We start from the raw sequence: 26,179 nt of genomic DNA, 5'->3' as shown, positions 1-26,179 counted from the left end.
CGGGGAATAAATCTGAGTAAATTTTAGCTATTTTTTTCTTGAATTAGTMGAGCATAAATTGCTTAAAATATACTGTCTATTGATTTGGAATGTTAGTTAATTGTTTCTTGATCCTTATTATACTACTGATTCATGAAATTAATGGACTACATTCACATCTTGGTTTGGCAACATGTAAAGACTGAACACTGAATGTCAGCTATGGTTTTACAGTGAGATTCCTTGGTAACAGAATGGTTTTTATTTTGGTGAAGATACTCTACAGTCTCTAAAGATGCTGGCTAGGGAGGAAATTGTTAGACATGAGAGAAATAATATGGTCCATTGTCCCCCACTGTCTACCAGAACAATCTTTGTGCTCAGGACTGCTACAAAACAGTCACGTGCATGGTGCTGTGATATCTTTATTTCCTTCTGATTACCTTTCATCCTTTCCTTGTAGCCTTAAAAAAGCCCCAACCCTTCAAAACTGATGAGAATCAGACTGCAGAGCATGGGAAAAGCTGAAAAGTTCGCTGCCTTTCCACCAATTTCCTGGCAAATGAGATACTGTGCTTGAACCTTGATGTTTTTCAGACAAAGGCCATGAGAACAGCAAGTGGCACGATGTGAATCTGTTGGTGTATCAATTACCTGGGTGGAAATGGAACACGGCGGTGCTGCAGCCTCTGAGCGCCCTGGAGGGAGCACAGCAGCTCCCCAAAACTGCTCTGCYGAGCTCCAGCACTTTCCTCCTGCTGTGAAGGGCTCTTAGAGAGGAAAGTTTATATCAGCTTTGATACAATTGAGAGTCAAAGGACAGAGACACTGTGCAGGGGAGATGGCTTGTGAGGGAAKTGCAGAATGTGCCTTGTTTGGGGGGTGTCTGAGTATGGAATTCAGTGTTCAGAGAAAGGAGCAGCCAGGCTGACCCACGAGAARCACCGTGCCCTCCAGGCAGAAATAAATTATACAAAATACAAAAAAGCAGGTAATTTAACTGGCCCTTCTGATTTCGGGACTGCTGCTGTTCCTTTTCAATAGCAGGCTGCCTAAGAGTGCCCGAGATTAACCTGCTGCTAAGGCATCTTTCACAGCTCTTGTTAAAAGCTGACACCAATATCAAGGGGCAGACACGAGGCACAGGTCCTGCCACAACCTGCGAGTCTCTGAGCCTCTGATGGTGTTGCATGATCAGGTAATTTTCTGTGCTGGAGTCCCTTTCTCTTGTCCTCTCACTTTACAAAGACAAAAACCTTACAAAGCTTGTCTTGATGCACAGTCTGATTTTTCTCTTTGTAATCTGCTAAAATTGGGAATGCTGGATACAGAACTCCTGCTGGCCTTTCCCAAGTAAACCCTGAGTCAACCCTGTCTTGGTGACAGAACAATTGTGATTCTYCTGGTCAGATGCTGAAATTGGGGTGCCCAGTGAGCAATGGTCACTGATTTAACCCTTGGGCTCCTASAAGTACAAATTTTATTGAAGGACTAGTTTCCTAAGGTTCACTAAATAAAGCACACTTCAGTGCTTCTAATTTAAGAAGATGTAGGAGGGAAGGTAGGTTCTGTTATCAAAAAAGTTGCCAGCATAGATTCAAACCCCTCTGAAGTTTAAATGAAGTCCGTGGGTGTCCCCARTGTCTCAGGAACTTAAATTCTGAAATAGATCAATTAAAGACAATTTTGGAATTTCCCTGCTGGAACCAAAATCTTATCTTTCAAAGATCAGCCACCTTTGGCCTCAGCCTGATTATATATATATTTTTTTTTCTCCATCAAAGCTTTTTCTGTCTGTTGAGAAGCTGCAAAAGACAATGCATAAGGAGAATGTAYGATGGGTAAAGCCTAAGTCACACCATGGCTGAGTTTGAAAGATATGTTCCATCTTTTAATCTATCCACTTTTGGCCTTGTTAAAGTCTCTCCTCCACAATAATCTCTTAAGTGCTCTATTTAATGCTGACTCTGGGAGTTTGCTGGTACAAACATTGCTAATGTCTTGGCTAAAGTGAGAGCTGGCAAATCCTGTTACACCTGTGGGTTCTTTACAGTGCGTGGAGCTGTGGGGGAGGGCGGMTGGAGGGTGTACCTGCCTCAAAAATTCATAGTTACACAAGAAATATTGAACCAGTCCAAAAAAWTTCTATCCTCAAATTAACAACAACAAAAAACAATGCTCCAAACAAACAAAAACACTGTAAGACAACACCTCCCAAAAAACCCTAACAAACGAAACTCAAAGCCCCCCAAACAAAAAAAAAAACAAACAAACAAAACCTCCAAACAAACAAACAAAAAGCCCAAACAAAACCAAAACCGAAACCAACCAAAAACTCCAAAACCCCACCCCCAAACTACAACCAAATAAAAAATTCCTGAACTGAACCCAAGCATCATGGAGAAGTTCTGCTGAATACAATATCTCACATGTCCTGAAGCATTGCCTGAATGCAATTAGAAATTGCATCCTCCCTTCTGGCTGGGAAGAATGCATTTTAAACACGTGATTCCTTATCAGAATGTTCTTATGAGGACTTCATTTATGGTGAAGAGGAGTTTTATAACTGAGAATCTTTCTCCTTCTTGAACAGGGCATATTTTGTTGTGCTATTTAAAATAAATGCCATTGTGAAAAGAATGCAGTCAATAAAGTGGTTATAAGGAGTCAGACCTTTGGTCAAAACAAAATAACCCTGCAATTAGAGTGTATGGGATTTGGTTTAAAACTGACAGCAGATTTGACAGCACTAAATAGCTCATGGTGAATTCCTCTTTGTGATAAAATTAGTCCAAATTATCTTCTTGTGTCAGACTGAAGGTTTCCTGAGAGATTTGGCCCATGACAGGTTGTAAGGAACTTTACTAAAATGTCTACATTTATATATGTGTTAAAACAGGGATTTTATTTGATCAGCAAGGATTTATAAAATAGTAAAAATAAATTATGTTCCTGAGGGTCTGGCCAATTCCTCCTTCTTGAGGATATTATCTCAGTGGTCCTTAGTTTCTTACATAAAATACAATTTTCATAAGTCACCAGAAATTCYGTTCTGACTGGATAAATGGGGGACACCCCATGGAATAAGAATGTAAGTCTTTCCTTACAGTCAGTGTTCAGTACAGCGAGTTTCACTGCCTGATTCTATAGCAGAAGAAATAAGTGGTAATTTTGATTTTCACAAATTAGACAAATTTTCCAGACACTGCAGTGTTCAGTTGAACCCAGATTTGAGCTCAGTATAGTCAGTGTTTCAGCTGAGACTTTTGCTGTGTCTGTTTGGAAATGGTGATTCCTTCCCCATCTGTGGTTGGCTGTATCCTACAGCTGTGTATCTTGGAAGTACCTAATGGCTTTAACATAGTCCTCACTCAATTAATTGTAATAATGGTGAACTGGAACACCATGGAACAGAGCAAGGACATCAGATAACTCAGAGAGCCTGGCAATTTTGGAATACTTCATTCTTTCCATAGCACTGCATCATTTCCATTCTCTCCTTCAGAGCTGACACTCAGGTGTCTGTTCTGCTTTGGTCTATGATGAATCTTCTGCCAGGTGTGCCAGAGACTCCTCCTGATGTAGATATTTGAGATCAAAGCCAGGACCTATCAAACCTGCTAATGAAAACACCTTAAAGCCAGTTCAGTGCTTAAAAAACAATGGTTTTCATGTAGAATGCAATGCAARGTGGTCAATGTATCCACAGCACAAATGAATGCATTTTGTGAACTGGACTAAATTCAGGAACATAAAAAGAGATGCATTGTGATGCTGCAGTGAGTTTTGGACTGCCYTTTCAGGTAGTTTGCATTTGTAATCCTCCTTTGAATGTGAGRTGTTCCTGTTGCTCAGTTATATTTAACATGGCAGATAAGTTCAGRCATTCAGTCCTAAAGTTAACTTTTCATAGAATATTGAAGTGCTGCTGGTAAATCCAAACAGCTCAATCTGGTGCATAATGAAGAGCTGTAATGCTCTGAATAAATCCATTACTCAAATGTATACGGTAATGAAGGTATAACTCATCAGTGTTTGCCTGATGTTGTTTATACTGCTAAGATTAACAGCAATCTAAGGAGCATTGCAAACACTACAAAATCCCAAATATTTCTGAATAAGGATTGAGAAAGTATTATCTGTAAAGTACACCCTGGATAATCTGTGTGGATAAAATGTTATCTGCAAGTGGAAAATGTAGCTTCTTTCAATTTTTAAAGTATTTTTTCTATTTTTTTTTGTACACACAGAGAAATAGCAAACCTCMTAATAGCTCTTAGTGAAAGATCATATGGCACTAGTTGGAATTTAGTCTAGCAAAAGTACTTCTCATGGTACATAAGAAAGTGTTATAACCCWTTAAAACAGGAGAGAATATTATTAATCTCTATTAAAAAGACTAATGAAATGGAGTATGATATCCTGCCAGCTGTGGCTTAGAATTCTCCCTTCTTTCATTTGAATTAGAAACAGGAAAACCCATAATCAGAGSAGGGCATGGAAGTGGTGGAGAAGGAAGTAATTTAGAAGTGTTTTCTTTCATTTTTCAAATCTGAAGGACCTGGTGGATTCAGCTCTTGGTTTTAACAAAAGCAGCCATCTGACATGCTGCAGCTCTCCAGAAAATGTGAGTCAAAAAAATCTGGGCTGTGGGAATAATAATTCACAGGTGTTTTTTCCCCTTTTGTCTCATTTTGATCTTTAACACACAGGATTTAGCTAATGCAGGAGTATTTCTTCCATGCCTTGTAGCAGATGAGTTATGTGGGCACATCAGAAGGCTGATCCCACATCTTTGGGTCTGTATTTCAGTAGGAATAGTTTACACACCTCTTGGTCATGGCACTTCGTGGTTTTTGCTGTCTTCTCTGGCACTAGAACAGATATTTTAGTGATTCTGAGCCTCAAGTGGCAGCCAGTGTGAAATGCTGATGTAGAAACTGGTTACCCACAAAAACTCATAACACCCCTGCTGAGCATATCCACGTGCTGCATTTTGAAGTGCACAGACCAAATATTCCAAAGGAAAGAGCACATCTTATTGCAGTCCTGTGGCAATGCCAGAGGGTAAGTTTGATTTTGGTTGCCAAATTTTGTTTGCTATTTATTCAGCTACTCAGGATTAAGTACATCATTGCTCTGCAAAGCCCCAATATCCCATATCAAAATATTCCTCAGCGTATAGTGATCAAAATAAAGTCAGGATGTAACTCCACAGGTCAACCCAGCCTCTGAAGAGGTGGCCCCCAAAAAGGCTTTGAACACAATTCTGTGAGACACCTTGCTTCTCATGGAGTTTAATGGTGTGTTCCTCATCCCTGCCACAGCTTTCCTGCTGACAGGAGCACATAAAACACCAGGATGATGCCAGTCAGAGGAGCTCAGGTTTGGGCTGAGTGATTTTGTGTCACCACACTTTACAGCCTGGGACACCAAGGCCAGCAGGGGCTCATCTTGGGAAGTTGTTATGSACCAAGGGGTCTACAACTGCAGGGCTTACCTGTCCTTCTCTTGCAGTTAAATATCCAATATTAATTAAGTRGGCAGCATAATTTAATGGCAAAACCCTGGGGCAGGTGGGACAGTAGGGAACCGGGGAAGGAAGACTTGGGGGTTACCTTGCAAATGTACTTAATAATGGTATTTGCACAGATCTAATAGTCAATAGAAAATAGAAAAAGCCACTACTCATGTTCTTATATCCTTTTACAGGTCATCACAGTAGCTGTGCCTATACTGAGATGCACATCTGTGGGATTTTTAAACTCAGTTACAAACATCTTTCTACCAAGGCTCCAGAGCTGCTGTTGTCAAGGGAAGCAAGTACCTCATGAAAAAATAAACAAATCACAGATGAGTGTTCCCCTTCCATAATAAGCTGAGCATTATATCAGTGCTCAGAACTGTGAGTATTTATTTCACTTTATTGTTGCAACAGAGCACAAATTAAGATTTTTGGATAAATTCTGTATTTCTATGTAATGAGAAGTAATCCCTGACTAAAATGTATTTGAGAAGACATTTGTTTTACGAGCATTTAAAAGAATGGGTTTCACTGAAATGTTGAAGCAGAATGTAGGAGCTGATTACACATGCCTGCCACGGTTCCTAGGCATGACCTTGAAGAACTTGGGGAATTTGGAGAGTTGTAATGCTGCTGACATTATACTGTCAGTGTGGTAACTCAGAAATCAAAACYACACACACCACTTGTTTTCAAGTCYGGTGTCTCACCTTTTATCTGAATTATGATTAGTAAAACCAACAGCAACTCCCTCCCTTTCCAAAAAAAAACCAACCACCCCTACAGCTATATAAACTTAAARATGTTTATCTTGAGCAAAATGTTTTCCTCTGATGAATAACCAGCATAATAATTTGTCTTTCATTTTAGTGTTTTTTAAAATTCCACTAAAATCTGAGCTTCTGATACAAATTGTTTAGATCAAGAAATGCACTTGTGCTTCTAATGGTTTACTCGTGGAGCAGAGCAGGCAATAAAATGAATAATGGAGAGGAATCTTTAAAAATTGCAAACTGACCTTTGAAATGTCAGAATTTGGATGTTTCCTGTAATCAGCATTCTGTGATAAATGAGTGCAGTAAATGTAAAGATCCTTGGTTCAAAGTGTGTGTAATCGAAATCCAATGAGAGATCGATGGCCTTTTGTTGACCTTTTCTGAAAAGGTCAAATGACAACATTTATGGGAAACTTTTCTTGTGCTTGGAGGATGATTATAAATGGGTTTATTGCATTTTAGGATTCGAGTTGTAGAGGAAAACTCTTGCCTGTTTGTCTGAGGTCTGTATGTTTGTATGAGGATGTATGTCACTGTCAGTCACTCACCCTTGAAATGTGTCAATTTTATATGTAAAAATACCTATACCTGTACCTTGATGTATTTATATGATTTGAAATTTAAAGTTAATGTTGTTTAAAATAACATAAATGAGAGAAATGCTACTTCAAACATATAAAATATTCCCTAGTTATTTTTAAGGAAGGCAATAAGAGAATCTAACATGACTTCAGTGGAAAACTGGTTCCATTCTGCCAACAGTGACAATGGATTGGAAATGAAATAATCAACAAAAGCTCCTATCACATCATTACAATTCACAAGGATGTAGTAAGTGATGGAGAGAGTAAGTCTCCCTCTCAGGGGCACCTTCTAGGATTGAGTTCACTGAGGCATTTTTGTCTGAGCAGCTGTTGGAGAATGTTTTTKTGCTGACCTTACACACTAAAAGGTCTGAAATGATCTAAAGTTAAGTTAGAGACCATCATCACCAGATCACCAGCTTTTTGATGTCTGCCCTGCWGTTTTGTATTTCAAATTATGAAAAAATGCTATTGATTTGGCTGAATGATTTACATAAATTTTTTTTGGTGCTGGAATGATGTATATATAAGAACTTGTTCTTAAACTAGAGATATTTTCCGTCTTTCTGAAAAAGAGCTCTTATATTTCATTAAAAACGCTTCATATGCTTGTAAGTTAAGCATAATTACTTTTAAAAAGTCAGGTATTATATCAGTCTTATCAGTAATTACTGGGGAATCATGTAGACACCAGATCATCCCCACACAAAGACTCTGTTATCGCTGAGGAATGAGAATTTGCACTTTTGGACGACTGGCTGTTGAAGCACAGGACATAAAGCCACAGGAACATGGTTTTAGGAATTTTACTGGCAACAGAACTGCTTCCTTCCTTGATGGAAATTCAAAGGGAGAGCTGAGAGCCCAGCTCAGTCCTTCTCTCCTTTTGCATCATTCATCATTAATGAACCAACACGGATAATGATATTATTACTCTGATCATGGTAAACAGGTTTGATGGCTCTGGTGACAAGTAACCTGTACAAATGCTCCTCGCTCTACTGGTTCTGTCCCCATCATAAGAGTAAAAATGGGTGAARAGGGAAAAAGAAGAGATTTAGCAGTGTGAAGTATCAGCTATACCTGGACATAGAAATAAATCTGTGGAAAGGTAAAGAGTTTTTATGGTGACCCCATTCAGAGCTGAACTGCAGTTTAAATTAACTGAAAGAACCTCTTTCCATATGAGAAAATAGAACGGTGTCTTAGGTGACATATTTCATTGATATGCAAGTATATRATGCCAAATGGCAGTGATAAAATCCCAGGGTCTCTGATCTGTGAGTGGCCTGTTCTATTAATGTAYCTTTACAGTACGCAGCACTAGCTATTTCTGGAACTATCCTAAACTTAACTGTGCCAGCTATTATTTCATACCATTATCCTGCAGCCCGAAGCTGGAGCTGCAAGCTGTGATGAGCTGTGTATTTATCTGCATTACCASATAATTTGATATTGCAGGAAGTCTCGTTTTTCCGACATGGCTGAGTGATGCATTTTSTGTTAAATACAGTCAGGTGAAACAGGCCAGTAATGTCCTATCTCATGATTAGAATAAGTTGTGATTAAAGATAGGTTATGTTAAGACAGCTTTGTCACAACCTTCCTTTGAAAGAGCAACTAAATGGCTTTAAATTCAGGCAGTATACACAGCATGTCAAGCTGTTGTCTTTCAAGGTGGTGGAAGGAATTGCTTCCTTTCTTAACAGTTTTGGGTTTCACGATGAAATGAGCTTTCAGTAAATGACTCCTCTAGTAATAGTGTGGATGAGGAAAATAAATTACAAGAGCAGAAGCCAGTGAATAGTTAGGAATGCAACCATTCATTCAATTATTTTTGTACTTTGGGTAAATTTTCAGCCGTGTGTACGAAGTGCCTTCATTATAGTAAGGAGATTTGCATTTTAATTCACTGCACACAACATCCCTCTATAAACTTTGTGTTTTGCCAAAAATAATGAATGTCAGAACCTCGTGAGCTCCAGTCTATCGTTTAAACAAAAAGGGATGAATATATTAAGACCTTAAATCTATCACAACGTTAGGTACTCTGGCATTAACACAGGAGTTAATGTTGGCAATTGCACTTGGATGGCATGTTATTTGGGCATTAAATCCTGGAACTGATGTGTCAGGTAAGGCACAGTTATTCAGAAGAATAATGACTTTCTTCACATGAGTAAGGGTTTTGCCCACACTTCTGTGTTTGCCCTTTCAAATCTAAGTTTGTGAATTGGGCACGTGGAGATGAAGATGGTGGATTTTGCTTTCACAATTTAGTTTGCRAATATGTATTACATTTGTGGATACCAAGGTCAACTTAGCTTTAAAAATGTCTGCCATGGTAAAATATTGGTCCTTCCAACATAACAGAAATTGTTCAGCTGCCAATGGAAAAGATTAGTATAAAGGCATTTTTTGTCTGGCATGTTTGACTGATGAAATCAGGAAAATGTTTACCTGAGGAGATGCTCCAGCAGGGTTATATTTTGAAGAGAAGTGGAAACAAAGAAATTTAAGACTACTTAAGAAGTGAAAATGCTGTAAACAGATTTAAAAGTCCTCAGGAAGTTGCCTCTGGGAATACATGAGAGAACCTGATCTWACTTATCTAAGTTTTGATGTTTAGTTCTCGYTCTCTTCTCTTCTCCCTCAGTGAAMTCAAACTGTTTATGATGTCTCATRCAAAACTTTGGTCTGTACTAGAATAAGCATCAGCCTTTTCATCAGCAGTGTGAGGCTGTCCTGGATTTTACAAACAAATCAATTCCAGTCAATAAGGTTTCTCTTGGGCTATCAGAAGCTGCCTAGTRTAGCAATAATATGCAGTTTTCTTTTTAAGTTTATTTTTTTTAAGAAAGCGTGAGTTACATGCCTTGAGTTAAGATTACTCTCATGGAATTWGAGRCTCCAGAAAATATTSGGAAGGGTGTGTTTGGTGAAAATTCATCTAGAGAGACACCCCCGCCCCCCCCCCCCCCCCCCCCCCCCCCCAGCTGGCTGTCACAGCAGGTGCATCTGAAATGTCACCAAATGCCACCACCTTGTCCTCCTGACACAGATGTGTCTCTCCACTGTGTTTGGTCAAAGGTGATTACTGTGGTAGGCTGGGAATTATGGCTGTCTTGGGAATATGGTAAAGATCTGTCAACTACTATAATGTTTATCTGCAGCTTTACCTGGTAAAATTGTTGCAGTAGAAGAAAAAATGCTATGGTAATTAATAAAGGAAGCTTTTCTAYTTATAAAAGTAGGAATAAATACTTATTAAATATAATATCATTATATTTTCAATTGCTGAAAATATGTATGGCATTTTTAGAAATGCCTGTTTTCATAGAGAAAGGTAAGTTCAGGGTTTTCTTTTTCTTTCCAGTGGTTCTTTAGATACTTCCATAAAAAGAATTGTCATTATCATTTTCCTTTCATGAACAGAATTCAAAATGCTGATGCTGCCACATTTCAGCTTTGAAGAAATAAACAATTCATGTTCATTCAGCACAATCCTTGCTGTAGAAAGTGCAGACAGCTATAGGTATGTGGTGACTTGCCTTTTGGAAAGAMATTTTGAAAAAAATGTTCAGGAGATGCACTGAATTCTCTCAGGACCACTTCTTAAATTTGACCCACTGAAAAATTTCACAAAAGAAAACAGATACTTCCAGGCTGTTTTTATGCTTTTTCCCCTGTAAGCACCAGACTCAGCTCAGCTTTGGAGGGGAACACCAGCCTGATGTGGTATAACTTTTCCATTAACACAGAACAGATGAAGAAACTCCTGAGCAACTTTTTGCAGGTCATTAGCACACAGAGGAGGGAAGGCCAGCACGAAGGGGAAACGGCCAAACATATTTATGCCACAAAAAGCTGCTGCTGCTTTATGGCCATYTCTTTTCAGATCAGGTTAGCATATRCACACATTTCTGCATGGATTTTTGTCTTTTCTGGAGAATGAAAGAAGGCTTAGGTTTTGTTCAGGTGAAAGACAAAATCAAGTTCTTTGGAAACTGTTAAACCCATAGGGTTCTTGTCTAAGGGCAGGTRAAAACTCAGCTCAAGTAGAACCAGCTCAAGAGAATACACCCCTCTGTAATCAGAATTTAGCAATATRTTTTAGTATGCAAGGAACTGCAGCTGTTCTTCCAAGTTTTAATCTCCATTCCTGAGCTTCCAGTGCGCAAACAGGCAGTAAAAACAACCTTCCCTAGCTTGTCCTTCTCATTATTGAAGGTGAAAAATGACAAGGCAAACAAAAGAAGTGGTTAGAAATCAAACTGTCACGACTGACACAACTGATTCATTTGACACTTGTACTGGAGTCTGATTCAGAAAACACCGAGAACACGGGCAAAGTCAGGAGACCCTGTATAGCTTTAAGAAGGAAAAAGCAGGATTGTTAAGACATTTATCTTTCCTTGGACAGGCCATAAGCAATGCCTGTGCAGGCACATATTGCTGAGGCAGGGGCCATGCAGGTCAGGCTGTGAGGGGCTGCCAGCAGGGATCACCAGGATTAAGGYTTGGAGGGCTGTGCGCTGCTGCAGCCTGAGCACTGACTAGTGSAGGCTGATAAAATGCTGCAAATTACTGTCTGTGAGATTGATAATGGTTTCCTTCAAGTACTCCAAGCTCAAACCTGGCAGCTGAGTGCGGGAGGCAGATGTTTGACTGCTCCTGTGCTTTGAGACCGGGGTGGTGATAAACAGCCTCACATAAAACAGCAGAGCTGGATTCAAGCAGGGTTCATGGCAGACAGAGATACAGTAGCATATTATATGGGGGTTGAGCAATTTATTGAAGATTCAGAGCTCGAGTTCTGACATTGAGATATCAATCACATGAGATTAGTATTGAAAGGTGTTTGCTTTCTGCCTACAGATAAACATCTCCCCTGAATGAGTTGAGAGATTTGCATGTAAACCTGCTCTGCACTTTTAATGTGAATCACAGGCTTTTCTTTTTTTTGCTTCGTATATCATACTTACATACTTACATTATAAAATGTATATTTGCATACACTTTATATATGCTTATGTAGATAAAAGTGTCTTTAAATCTCATCTTGGGTACTACAAGTTACTTAGGTARCTACAGTGGTTTTGCTTGTACAAAACATCCTGAGAAATTTTTTTCTCAACTCAGCTGTTTCTTTAAATATTCCRTCCCTAAGATGCACCATTTCAAATCTCAGTTGTTCTTCTGAAGCTGAGATATACTCAGACAACATAATGTATCAGGCTTGGTGGATGCTGAATCTGCATGTAAAGGAAAATCAGATGTTTAGTCTATCTATCCATGTGACATCGGTGAGCTGAAAATGTGGTAGGGTGAAATGTAATTTTTCCTTTTGTTCAGGGCTGTTTCTGCTTAGAACTAAGAAAGTCTTATTTTTCCATTTTATGTCACTGCATTTCTTGAATATTCTCTTTAAATAATTGATTTTGTAGTTTATATTTTTATTTTATATTCTGTGTACACAATAGATAATTTGAAGCACAAGGTATTTTCTAAATGTACTCAATAGTAGAAAACAGAAGCTATTACATTACTAGATTTGCTGTTAAGAACACTGAGATCCATATTGAAATAGAGATGATAAAAATAAGTTATTCTAAATTGTAAAAAGTGAGGTAGATTTCATTGACATAAAAACTAGTAATTGGCATTGTTATATAATGGCAATTAAAAACCACCATAAAGAATAAGGTCTGATACAAAGGCTGGCTGGACCAGAAAAGCAAATGTCCTGTAAAGGAAACATGCAAAGCACAAGGAAAGAAGATAATATTCCATTATTTGATACACGGTTCTGGAGAACACACAGCATAAGCAGAGCTTTCTGAAAGCTTCAGTAATTTGAAACTAAACCATGGAGGAATCCAGGTGAGTGAGAAAATCTGTATACAGATTAGAGATACCAGACTGAAGAGTGTATTTRCTCTCACCTCTCCCACCTAGCTCAGTAAGATGGATTATAAAAGCCAAAAGCACGGAAATCTGAGTGGCTTACTGGATATGGAGATTGCTGCAGCTCTTCCTGATCTTTCTCTTGGCGTGAATTTGTCTCTCTGTCCCAATTACCTGGGTGCTCTCACACACAGTTAATGAACTTTGTGTTACCCACAGGTAACGTGGGGCTCTCCAGCTTCTCTGCCATCTTCTGAGGACTTTGAACCACATCCTTCTGGTGCTGCCAAAGCACTTAGGCACTCCAAAATCCTTTTCATGGCTGTAGGTGAAGATACTTCATGTCCCTTTTGCTGTTGTTTAATCTGGTCTGTTTCTATAATTCTCACAGAACCTTTCTCTCCTCCTATGCCCAAGAGATGGGGAATGAATGTAATTTTTCTGCAGCCTCCAATTCCACCCACCCTTTTATCTCTTTGAGACCCTAAGATTTGTTACTTAATTCTCCTTCCATGTATCACGATCATTATCTAGACTTCATATACCATTAATTATTACCATACATKTTTATTGAACATTATAAACTGAAAAGGAAATGCAGAAAACCATTTTGGGCCTGCTCACAAATATACTCAGTTAAATGTAATCTTTCCATTTGATTTGCAGTRGATTTAGAATTACAGGTGAACATTTTCCTTCAAAACAACTTTGCCACTAAGAAACTCTAGCTAGGGAAAGTTATGATGCTATTTTCTGGATTGGTCTTGAAGTTCTTTGTTCCAGTAAATCCCTGGAGGCTGGATAACTAAAGGAGCTTTGGATTAGCTGTCTGAAACTAATGGCATTAAATCAATTGCTACAAGAATATATTTAGGCTGAGCATTAATAATATGGGAGGCTGGATGGCAGAATGATGGAGCACTGGCCTGGGATTTGGGAGGTCTGGGCTCTGTTCTTGGCTCAGCCCGTGACTTGCTGGGCGACCTCCGGAAAGTCACTTCACTTACTTTTGCCTTATTAAAAAGTTTCATGTGGGAAGTGCTTTAAACTCTTCTGATGCCAAWTGTTGTGCCAGTGCTGTATATTTTGTTAACCACTTAAGTGAATTCTGTGAAATGCCAGGGAGAGTGAAAGTGGTGAGTGCCTGTGGTTAAAGAGCCTTTCATGATACTGCTCAAGCCTCCTGTCAAATCTGTGTTTCTGAAATCTTGTAGGAGAAGTGGAAGGAGCAGGAAGATGCCCAAATAGCCCTTTATAAGATTGGTTTAATAATGATATATTGTAAAATATAAGATCAGCAAGGAGGATGTATCAAGTGGGATTCTGTAGGAGTTATTCCGGTTATTGCAGTAGTCAGCCTTTTCATTAGGGCACAGAATACAACACTCCAGGAAACAGTAGAGAGATTATCAATGATGGAGAGTGCTGGGATATTGTTTTAGATAGCAATTTTCTTGGTAGGTACCACCGAGAAAGCTGACATACTTCATACCACCTTTTTTCCTATGAATGAGAGTTCAGCTTACAGTAGAAAGATCAGCTGCAGATGAACAGGGGCAGAAAGCAGGATTTGGAGCTACAGCAGGAGGAGAAACCACAGGGAGCTAAGCAACGTTTGACTTGTGAAATTGGGTGGACTTGGACCCTCTGCACTGAGAGCTGTGAATGAGATGAATCAAACAGAGGCATCAAAAATGATCTTTGAGAAAGCGTGAAGGATTTCTGAAGAAAGTTTCCTAGATCTTGGAAAAGGATAAATTCAGTCCTCATCTTTAAAAAGAGGGAAAAGGAAGATCAGAGGAATTACAGACCAGCCTTCACAGAAAAAAAAACTGAAGAAACAAATAATTTGTAAGGAAAAAACCCAAACACGGCACAGACCAAATGAACTCGAGAAAGTGTGAAACAACAAAGATCTGCCAAAAGGAAATTATCCAAGTTTCAAACTTGCTTTTTTTCCTATGAAAGAATAGAGTAGAACTGGCCAGTGTGGTTAGCTTTGAGCTTTGTAAGCATAATATGGCAGTAGTAGATTGAGAAAAGTGTGTCTGTAATTAAACAGCCCTAAGGTTGGTACTGGAGTGTCTGGAAAGTCTCCTTCACAGAGAGATTATCCATAACTCACTGCCAAACTCTMGGGCAGGATCCCCTGGACTCTGGCTGCCTTCATCAATAACTTGGATGATGAAGCAAAGGTTTGTTTAGCAAAAAATGCTGACCATACCACCCCAGCACATTCAAGCATGTCAGGAGAATAGGAATCTTTTTCCTCAATAACTTTATAATTTAGATAAATGGTCTGAAAAATAGACTGGAGCTGAATTAAGGACAAATACAAAGTGTACACTGCTTCCCACCTGTACAAGGGTGACCAGCTGTGCCAGTTCAGAGTGCAGGGGGTGGTGGATCCTCAGGGGAAGCTCTGGGCTCTCACTGAGCCCCACTCATGGAAAAGAACMGTGTCAAGCTGTTCCAACTGTTTGGCAAATTGTGCCAAGAACAAACACTCACTCGGTGCACAGGATCAGGCTGTGGTCTCTTTGGTGACCAGTGACAGGACAGGAGGGAATGGCTGGGGCTGTGCCAGGGGAGGTTTGTGTTGGATATCATTAAAAAGTTTTTCCTCCCGAGGGTCGTGGAGCACGTGAGGAATGGCTGGAGCTGTGCCAGGGGTGGTTTAGGTGGGGATATCAGGAAAGGTTCCTCCCCCAGAGGGTGTTGGGGCCCTGCTCAGGCTCCCCAGGGAATGGTCACTGCCCCAGGGCTGACAGAGCCCAAGGAGTGTTTGGACAATGCTCTCAGGCACAGGGTGGGATTGATGGAGTGTCTGTGCAGGGTCAGGAGTTGGAATGGATGGTCCTTGTGGATCTATTCATATCCAGAATGTKCTGTAAAAACAAACAAGCCCTGCAGGGTAAGAGAAGGTGCTCTGGTGAAATCTGATGTCCATTTCCAACACGAGGCTTGATGGAAGWTAACACTGGAGACCAATGGGAATGACTACTGGTGAAGGTTTAATGAACTACTGTTATTTCATCTAAAGAGGAAAGAAGACACAGGTGCYAGGGGATAATTGCCTTCAAACTGAGAAGAGACTGCTGCAAAGGTTGGGAGCAWTTTTTCTCTGTGTCCAGGTGAATGAGACATGGAGTAATGAGCTAAACCTGAAGCGGCTGATTTAAATTGGACATTAGAAAAAACGTTTCCAACAGCACGGGTGGTTCAGGGTGAGAACAGAGTCTGTGCCCTCCACAGACAATTTCTGTAATAAGAAATTTTAAAGAACAGGTTAAGCCAATGTCTGAGTGACCTCTGTACAGCTGGCTCAGCCCCAATAGAGCCATGTTATCCACAATCCTGCTTCTCCTTGTTGAGGGCAGACCAGAAGGTGGAACAGCCACCTGGGATGTGGCATTTTGGGTTTTTGTTCCAGCAACTGTCTTTTTTATTTTTTTTTCTTTTTTCTGTCTCGTGCGTGTTCTGCCTTCTGCTTCTCTTGCTCTCTCAGTGTAATTTATATACAGCTAGTCTATGATAGTTTCATTAGAAGGGGAATGTAAATAAAAGAGGTGAGAAAAATATATTAATGTTTGTAAAGTACTTTATGAGCCCAACTGAAGGGCAGTATATAAGCACAAGMATTATTATGGGAAATCAATGAATAAAGTAATAAACCAAATTGAATAAAAAATGAAACAAACCCCCCAAAAATGCTATACTCTGCACATAAACCCCATAAAATATATATTAACCTTAAATAATGGCAGCCCATTTTCAGGAGTTGCTGGTTTTGGTTGAGGTTTTTTTTTTTAAATTAATTAAGTCTTTTTCATTTACCAAAGTTCAAACAATTAATCACGGGCCTATGTAATCAAAAGTAGAGTTTATTTCTTATTACCTATTCACATTGCAATCCCAGCATTTGAGATGATTACATGCTATATATAAACACACACCTACTATGTAATCATTTAAAGTGCTGGGAACAGTGTAAAGGTAGCTCAGAACGAACACCATGTGTGCAGCACAAAGCATTAAAAGCATTCCAGGGTACGTCACTTCATGAGAAAGCCTAATCTGCTCCTGAAATGAATTTGACTTATTCATTAGCAAGATGAAGAAAGCTGATTACAGTGAATTATTTTCTTTTGCATCAAATAAGGGATAATCTTACCCTGAAGATTTTGATTTTTCTCTTTGAAGAAAAATATGTGTTTTAAAGAAGGTTGTGTTTTTAAGGCAGCTGCAACTGGTCAATCACACTTGGATCCCATGGCACTATTTTTGTTGGGTTCACTTCATCAGATCATTTTAAAATGACCTATTTGACTTCATAGCAAATAAATAGAGATTTCTTATTTCTGCAAGTTTCTCTGGTGCATATCCAGCACTATTTGGATACTTAAAGAAGCAATAAAGATGCAGAAGAGTTTAACTAAATAATTTTTTTGTTTGAATATTAATGAATAGTTCAGCAGTGTTTGGAGGGAAATGTAGAGGATCATAGCTTATTATAAAGAAATGCATTAATCAGAAAGAAGGCAGCCCAATAGTCAACATTTACWTGTTCATTAAGATTTGCAGGATATATAAAAATACATAATATTGCAAATAAAAATGCTGTGAGCAGCCTGTTCTTTTCCTTTCACAGCCAGGTTGTTAAAATTCGCGTTTTGTCTAACACTAATCCCAGCTGTAACTGGAAAAAGGCTCCAGCTGCAGCAGCAGTTGAAGAAGGACATCAGGAGGGGATCATTGAGGTAGTTTATGAAATGAATTAATGAGAGTGAACAGTGTATTCTACATTTGCAAGTCCTTTCATCTAAGGCTCTTGGAGCAATTAATAAACATTGCTGCACTGCTGCAACAGAAGAAACCGTCGCTGCATGAAATCCTCAGGGGTGTGTGAGCCCTGCTGATCTACACACGGTGGGCATCTAAGGACCAAGTCACCTTAGGAGAGAAGACTTCAACACCTGGATTTTGACAAATTTCTAAGAATTTAGAGGCTTTCAATGCCTCCCAGTTGGTTTTTTTTTTTTTGGGTTTTTTTTTTTTTTTTTTTTTTTTTTTGAAGACGATACAAGCACAGAGAGCTCGGTTCTGTTCTCTCACCCAGCTGGGAGCTGTTGGCACCAGCAAAGCTCAAATCCATGATGTGCTGAATGTCTTCATAAAATAATCAGTAGGAAAGGGAGAAAAATGGAGATATTGTGTACCTGCAGCATCTGACACGATTTACAGGTCAGAATTAGGCCCAGAAACAGGACATAAAGAGTCTTGTAACTATGACAGAGAATCAAGACTACACTACACTTGTACCACGAAACTGCTTTCCTCAGTCTCAGATGGTTAAAATCTGGGGTAGGACTTGGAGGAAAACAACAAAGCAATCAGCTTTTAAGGATAAGTGAAGTAACCAAACATAACATTTAGGCTTTTTCATGCAGAGAAACAACATTCCTTGGATGCTTGACCATGTGAAAAGMCAAAAAGATTGAAACAAAAGTAACAGGTATTCTAAAGGGATAATACCGTTTGCAACAGTATTGTAAAAAGGAGGTGAAAAAAAGAAGAAAAAGACGGAATAATTTGCTTTGGTTTCTAACCTTAATTCCAAAGTAAATAAATTCATTACAAAACATCACAGAAATTGCATTATTTTGGTGCAGAGAGGCTTGGACAAACCATTTTACTTACCGGGTCACCACTTTTTGGGTGAAATTTCTGCAAAGTATCACAGTATCCCAAGGATTGCTGTGAATTGTGGGAGTGCAGTTGAGTTCTCAGCTGATGGGAGCAGGCAGAGAGGGTCTGCAGTATGAGGGATCTTCCAAGTGCCTAGGTAACTTAAAGTGAAATATAGTAATACTTCTTGGCAGTATTTGGTGTTGGGCACTGATGCAGAGTACAACTTGTAAGAACTGATGGTTTCATCGTTTCAAATAGTTCAGTGGGATGCAATTTGGCTGGTCCAGCAGATCTTGGCTCTGGACTCCACTGTGTTACATCATGTTCGTACCAGCTCTTACTCCTTGGCATTCAGCTGTAGCTGGTGCCCTCTATCCGGTAAAGGAGAGCAGGAGATKGTCAAGATTTAAGTGGTGATGAATCAGCATCACTGTTGGAAGCTTGGAGGGCTCTGACCACTCCTCAAATGGGGTGATTTTTTCAAGAGAGGAGCTGGTTGTCASAAGTKCTCACAYGTRGGCAGACCAGAKCYGGGCTGTCRTTTGTCCGGTGGGTTACAGTGGATRACCCATGCACTGCTGGGGAAAAAATGTGGGACGAGGGCTTTGGGACTGCAGCATGCCCTGATTTGTCTGGCTGTGAGTCTGAATATCTGATTCTGATAGAGGTGTTGGTGCATTTCTTTAGGATCTTTTGTGATAGTCTATAAATGAGCATAAAATCATCTCGATCTGGCTCTGTTTTTATCGTCAGGTGAAAGAATCTGAATTAAATATCTTAGCTGAGACCTGTTCTGGGCTTGATTTATGCAGAGAGCACAACCAAAATTGATTGAATACAACAAGATTAATTTATTTGTCTCATCTTAGAATCTAATCCAAGACCCTCAATTATCTTTCAATCAGTGTCAGTGAAAAATGGGGAAATATGCTGTGATTTCTTAAGCTAAGATGTTATTTGCCTGCATGTTCATTTAGACTTAAGGTTCAAAAAACACCCAGGAATCTGTGCTTRGTATCTCTGTCAACTACACCATCACCTCTCTAAGGAAAGACAGTTTTACAGTTAAATCAGAAAAGTTGCTATGGAGTATCAACATTCCCCATCAGTACATTTTGCCTAGTGCTTGCTTTAATTCCCAATGGTGTAAAAGAAGGTGCTCTTATTTGATAATACTGAATCAGATTCAATGTGGCAATGTGGATCATAGTACTACAGTACAGGCTTTTCTTTTTTTTATTTTAATTCTTTTATAGCTCCCAGCCACTCTGTAATGCTGACTCAGCTCCGTCTTTCCTGAGTTGTGCTCAGACACACAAATCTCGTGTCAGGACTCTGTGTTTGGAGCACACAGGTGTGATGCCCTCGCTGCTCTCCTGTGGCACCGCATCCTGGTGATGTTTTCCCAGCAAAAGCAGAGAGTGCAGAGATTACCCAGGCTTTCTCAGCTGCAAGGCAGAGCTGAACAATAAAGTACCCTCTGTGAGCTGCAGGGAACAAATAGGCTTTACCTTGGAGCTCATTCTTCAGGCTCTTCCCTACCAATGCACTCGGAGAACTGTCACGAGTGCAGCACTGTCTGGTGACACATGAAAGATGATCATATACTCTATTTCTTGGAGTCTTTTTCCTGCTCAGAGCCACTCAAAGGCAGCCCTTTACTCTTTCCYTTCCATGTGCTTGCCAGTAGATGGTGGTAGCAGTTGCTCTATTGATGGCAGTGCCATATGGTGCTGACGTTTGAAAAAAGCTGTGTTTTATGACAGCAGCAAGAATTACTTCTCTTTGTGAATCTATATTCTGTCAAAGAATGTATGTTAGGCCCTGCTGAAGTGCTGTCACTTCCATTTAAGCTGAAGGGCCTCTGCAGCAGCAGCTCCACGAAGGGGCTCACCTCGTCAACAGCGATCGCACCCGAGTGTGAGATTAGCAGAGAAGCTGCTGAAACAAAAGATACTTGTTAAATACAGCCAGGGTCAGTCACAGAAGGTTGATGTTAGATATTCCTAAAACAAAGCTTCAGGGCACAGGGAAGGAGTGCAAACCCATATGAGGAGTGACTGCGGAGCCGTGGGCTCAGCAAAGCGGGAGTTGGGGTACAGCGCTGGGCAGCTCCCGAGCTGCTCTCTGGCTTCTGCCAGGGAGATGGACTTAAATCAGAGTTACAGCGCACGAGCCTGCTGATTGTCAAGCTGCCTATTAATAGATGGCACATTTGGGAAGCCTAAAATCTCTGCCATAAATTAATAAGCTCGAAACTGGCTGAGACAGGGCCATTTAGTTATGTGCTAAGAAGGTGCTCAACCAAGTTCTAATGGCGAATTCTTCTGAGTTTTAAGGCACAAAACCAAGCAAAGGATCCCGAGCTCACAGACACCCTTTCACCAAAATCATGGAGAATGTTATTCCACTGGTGGTTGTGTGGGAGGAGGAGGGCAGTAAAACATATGGCCTGCCTGGGGCACCAACAGTATTGGTTGGGAGGGATGGGCACCCATCCCATCCAGAAAAAGACTGTAGGGATGGGGAGAGGTGGGTTAAGGATGTGACCAGCTAAGGTGGACTTTTCTTCTAATAATACAGTCTGATTTTTAAGAAATAGGTATTTAGCCCTAATCCGTGTTCCCTAGCCTTGTGTGCACCAAAGCATTGTCTGGGCTTATATATTCCACAAACACAGTAAGGAAATTGGGCCTTTGGAGACCTTCTGAGCTTGGCAGAAATGGTAAGAAAAAATGATATGGCCATTTTACAGGGGAAGTTGCAACACTGAAATTGAGAGGTAGGTGGGAAGCAAGTTCAGCTATACCTCGGTTTCAGCATCTAAATTAAATTATGCATTTTCCTTTTCCTCCTGCAAGATAACCACAGCCCTATTCTCCAGCTAATCAGGGAATCTTCAACARCTCTATCTTCATGAAAACCTGAAAACGTAGTGTCTGCAGTTTGCTTGCTTGATTTTTCAGCCTGCACAGTGTTCAGCAGTTCTCTGGCATTCCTGGGGTTACTGGCTGCTYGGCATTACATGAAGCTTCTTATTTAAGTTTCTGAAGTGTGAGTTTAAGGATCTGAGTTTTAGACACAAATTTTTGCTTTGAAAATGGTGTTTAGCATCTGTGTAGACTTTAAAAAAAATCTTGACAAGGGAGCTCTCCTCCTGTGTCTTAACCCTGGCAAGTTTTTAATTTTTCTTTCCTCTCTCCCAGGGAAAAGATTCACCTAAGATGCAAAGCATATAAARCTGTCAGATCAGATGCATATGCATAATTAATGGTGCAGAACAAAGCGATAAACTCTACCCTGAAAATACTAAATCTTTTCTTTTTTAAAGTTKCCTCCTACTTTCACCCTTCCAATTCCTCTAGGACTGTGTAACATTTAGATGAAATCAGGTACTTCAGGGCAAGAAAACATTGCCAGTGTTTCCATTTTCATCTGAACAGGAACATTTTGGAGCCTGCAAACAAATCCCTCCTTTGGCCCTCATGTTTTCTTTGTTCCAAACCYGCCTGCTCAGGGTGTGCTGCCCTGCTGTTTCTCTGCCAAGCTGAGCTGGAGAGGTGACATTGCTCTGTGTCCCCAAAACACGACACAAATAGGGCAGCCAAATGTGAGTGGCCAAATGTGAGGGACTCACATCCACGGCACACTGCAGATGTGTTCAAAGGCCAGGCTGGGTGCAGCTCTAACAACCTGATCTAGTGAAAGKTGCTCCTGCCCAAGGCAGGGGAGTTGAAATGAGATGACCTTGAAGGTGAAATCCTTGTTCACAGAGTTGTTTTGGTAGGCAAAGGGAAGATTTTTTGGTTYTTCTGGAGAGGTGGAAAAAGATCCTGTTTAGGGGTCAGATGGCACATAAACAGCTTCTCCAAATGTAGGCAAAGGTACCACTAGACCTTTATTCTTGTTTGGCYTCCTGCTGTTCTTACCAACTTAAAATATAATTAGAAAATAAAGGGAAAATTGCTTGCACATGAAAAAATTCTGACAAAACTGAAGAATAATACCCGTCATAATAACAACTTGACAATTATCCCTCAAGGAGTCAAAGTACCAGGCTCCATATGGAGAATCTTAAACTTGAGAGGGTCTCTACATGTTTGGTATTTTCATTCATACAACCCAGATGTGCCTTGCAGGCAGCCCAGGTGCAATTCTGAAGATTCGAATGGAGAAGAAAGACAAGGCCCTGTTAAATGAAGGAATATGCAATCTATGGGTGGAAATCCAGTATGAAGTGCTTCATGTAGCCTGTTAAAGCCAGTCAAGCCTTTAAGGGTTCTACTGTGAGCCTTTACTGAACAGCAGAATGGCTGAGGCTGAGGGTATCTCTGGTCCTTGTCTCCTCCAACCCTCCTGCTCAAGTCACCCATCTCCAGATGGCTTTTGGGAATCTCCAGGGATTCACTCGACAGTGCCAGTGTGGGGTGCAATGTTCTGAGGCAGCTTTCAATCACACACTCCAGGAATTCTGCTCTTTGCTTGCACAGGAGCTGCCTGAGGAGGGTAGTTAGCACTGTGTGAGGGCATGGCCTGAGCAGAGCTCTCTGACACAGAAGTTCAGCTGTGCCTTTGGGTATTCAGGTTCTGYTTGAAATGACTTTTAAGATGTGTCAGATAGGAATTGTTTAGAGGAATAAAACAAAGAAATCACAGTCATGCTCTTGATCTCCTTCAGGCAACAGAACATCTTGACTTGTGCCTCTGAGGGAAAACTGGAAAGTTTAAGAACTTAATTTTCAATTGAATAGTTTGAAATTTTCTTTTTGCCTGGATATTAAAATATGCTCTATGTGTTTGACAATTGTTCTGTACATCAGRTGTCAGAACATCATCACCAAGCTTGGGAAAGAGAAGTCCTTTCGAGAAGGACTCCAGGGATTTGTCATTTGAAATATCTCTGTATTTCAGCTGTGCTGGAATATGATATGGATTGTTAGCTACGACAGAGGCAATGCTACAACATGGGTGTCTGACCACAGGGCTCAAACTCCTGGAAGAAGCACCACCATCCATTCTGTGAAGTGTGACTGGCAAAACTCTTCACTTTGGGAGAGGTCTGAAGTGAGTTACATAAAGCAGCTGCTGTTGGCATTGCATCCATTCTTACATGACCCAATTGCATGGAAAAGGCTGACTTATGGTTAGGWAAAACTGGAAAGCAGTTGCTGAACGGTGTTTGATGTTATTTAGCATTTGCTGAATATGTTGTTTAGTTTGTCTRTTGGGTAGTAGATGCACGAAGTGTGGTGTGTGAGCCAAAGGGAACATTTCCTGCTGTGTTGTGCAGGGACAGTGGAGAAGTCAAGGAAAGTTCACTCTASTCATAAAATCTTAGTTGGTGAGCTGGTATTTTGAAATCCAGGCAAGCTTTGCTGACTGCCTGCATTTAATCTCTATATCTACTCTGTCATTAAAACACTGATTTGTTCTTTCTTCTGTACTGAAAATTACACTGTTCCATGAAAACTGCCATCACTTCTAGAGAAGACTATATCCAGTATTCTAAATCTTTGTAAGTGGGAATTAATGGCATTATATSACTTTAGTGTAAAATAAACAGGCAYGCTTGAAAYAAACACCTGCTTTCACAGAATGTTATTAGAGTTGGGATACTGAGAGCCTGGATTTATTTGAGTGGCTCAGAAGATGTGTTTCACCTCTGTTTTCAGAGACAAGAATGCAATATAGTTTTATTTCTGCCAGAATGTGTATTATTAATTTATGGAAACTACAAGCAGAGTGAGAGCTGGAAAAAGAATTTTCTTAATGGCTATAATTCAGGCATAAATAAAATAATGCTTCCAGGTTCCTTCTATAGCCTATTGCCTGTGTCTTTTCTTTTTAGTTCTTTGTTGAATGAGCTAGTTTTTCCTGTGTTTGATACAGCTACCATTTCACTATAACTTTATACATGAAAAGGGAGTTAGAAACACCTGCTCCAAGTTCATTTTTATATAACTAACAATTAAATTAATTTTTTGTTTTTTGCAGTGCACATAGCAACTTGAGTTGACCTCATTTATTCTATTAAAAAACCTAAGTACTTTAATGAAACCACTGCCTTCCTCCTCAGATCATTCTAAAATGAAGGRATTTCAGTTTGTATAGTCTCTTCTCATATTGTACATATTTTTAATCTGAGGTTCCAGCCTATTGCCATCTGTAGCACTTCACAGTGCTACAGGATGCTATTAGGAAACCAGGTTACAAGGACAAAACTCAGCAGAGAGATTTCCATTTCCTTACTCTTAGAAACAGATCTCTAGGTACCAGGGAGACCTATTCCTCCTCATTCTTTCAAGATTTTCAAGTCTTTTATAATTGGTACTTCATCTTTATTCCAGATACCAGAATAGCAGATGAGCAAAGTAATTGTACTCTCTTTTCATGCAGGGTTTGTCTTCCCTCCTGAATGTCTGTAGTTTATATCATGCATCCATTTGTGACTGTAATTGTACAGTGTACAAAACAATAATTTTTCCATTGAAATGAAGTAAAATTCTTGGCTTGGTTCTTCAAATTTTGTCTATGACGGAACTGATTTTTTTTTTTTAGTTCAGTGTATGAACTAACCTTGTGGTATTGAGTGCAAAATATTAGGCAGTGCAATAAAAAAGGTTACTCTGAAGTTACAATTCATGTCTGATACACATGGATTGGCATCAAATCCTGATATAATAAATGAAAAGTTAGTGGCTGGACACCTTTTGAGTAACTTTCTGAGCCATTAATTCCATGTACTATGGGCACRTGTTGGTTTCCTAATGTGTAAGAATCTGGCTTTCTTCCTTGTCCTTTATTTTCAGGTGTATAATGAAATTAGAGATCTAACAGAAGAGCAGGAGAATATGTTTTTGAATATCAGAAAACACAGTCTCTGTAGCAAGTCCTTATGGGACTACTTATTTATGTATGGTTAAGGTTTGCAGCCTCTCTGTGTTATGTGGTGATTGCCTGTAGGGGAAAAAAAAATGTATTTAAACATAATGAAGTAGTGCACAGTTCCTACAGACAGATATGCTGGAAATTAAACCAGGAAAGACATTATTTCTTTACACTATTCTTGGTGGTATGCTGGGAATACACAGGGTTTCCTAAATTATACTTGGGCCTCTCCAACAGGTACACTATGACATGTTTAATATAAAATTTCACTCCTATGCAAAAACCCAGGACATATCATTGCCAATGTGTCTTCAGTGCACTCTTTTTAAAAAAGCCACATAGTTTTATGTTGCATTACCTTCAACTTATTTTCAGTAWAATTTATAATATAGAAAGCATTGTTTTCTTTTAATAGCATTTTTCTTTTGTCAGCTCCCTCGCTCAGACAAACAGCCAAGCCAGCATCATGGGAGCAGGAGTAAACCAACAAAAGGAAAAGGTTCTCCTTTTTTGTGAGCACTAATTAGTTATGCGCAATACCTTCAGCCGATTTTGGCAGAATGTAGGTAAATTACACATGTGCCTGCAAAATATTTATTTTTCAGACTCTTTTTTTTTTTTTTTCATTTAAGACAAGTGAATTTCAGAGCATTTTACTTCAGTTCTTTTGCCTAGTATTGATTCAAGAAAAGAAAGCTTTGTTACAAATAAGCGTAAGTGGCTGGGAAAAAAGGTACCCTAATATGCTGCCAAATGGTTAAAATGCATTATCAAGTGATAAATGCAGAGKTTTTTTTATTTCCCCCTCTCCCCATTCTCCTCATAATAAT

This window comes from Malurus melanocephalus, unplaced genomic scaffold (assembly GCF_030028575.1).
Source record: "Malurus melanocephalus ecotype Western Australia unplaced genomic scaffold, MMel_1.1 scaffold_20, whole genome shotgun sequence".
Classification (NCBI taxonomy): Eukaryota; Metazoa; Chordata; class Aves; order Passeriformes; family Maluridae; genus Malurus; species Malurus melanocephalus.
The sequence above is the reverse complement of the archived record's forward strand: the minus strand, read 5'-3'. Positions refer to the sequence as shown.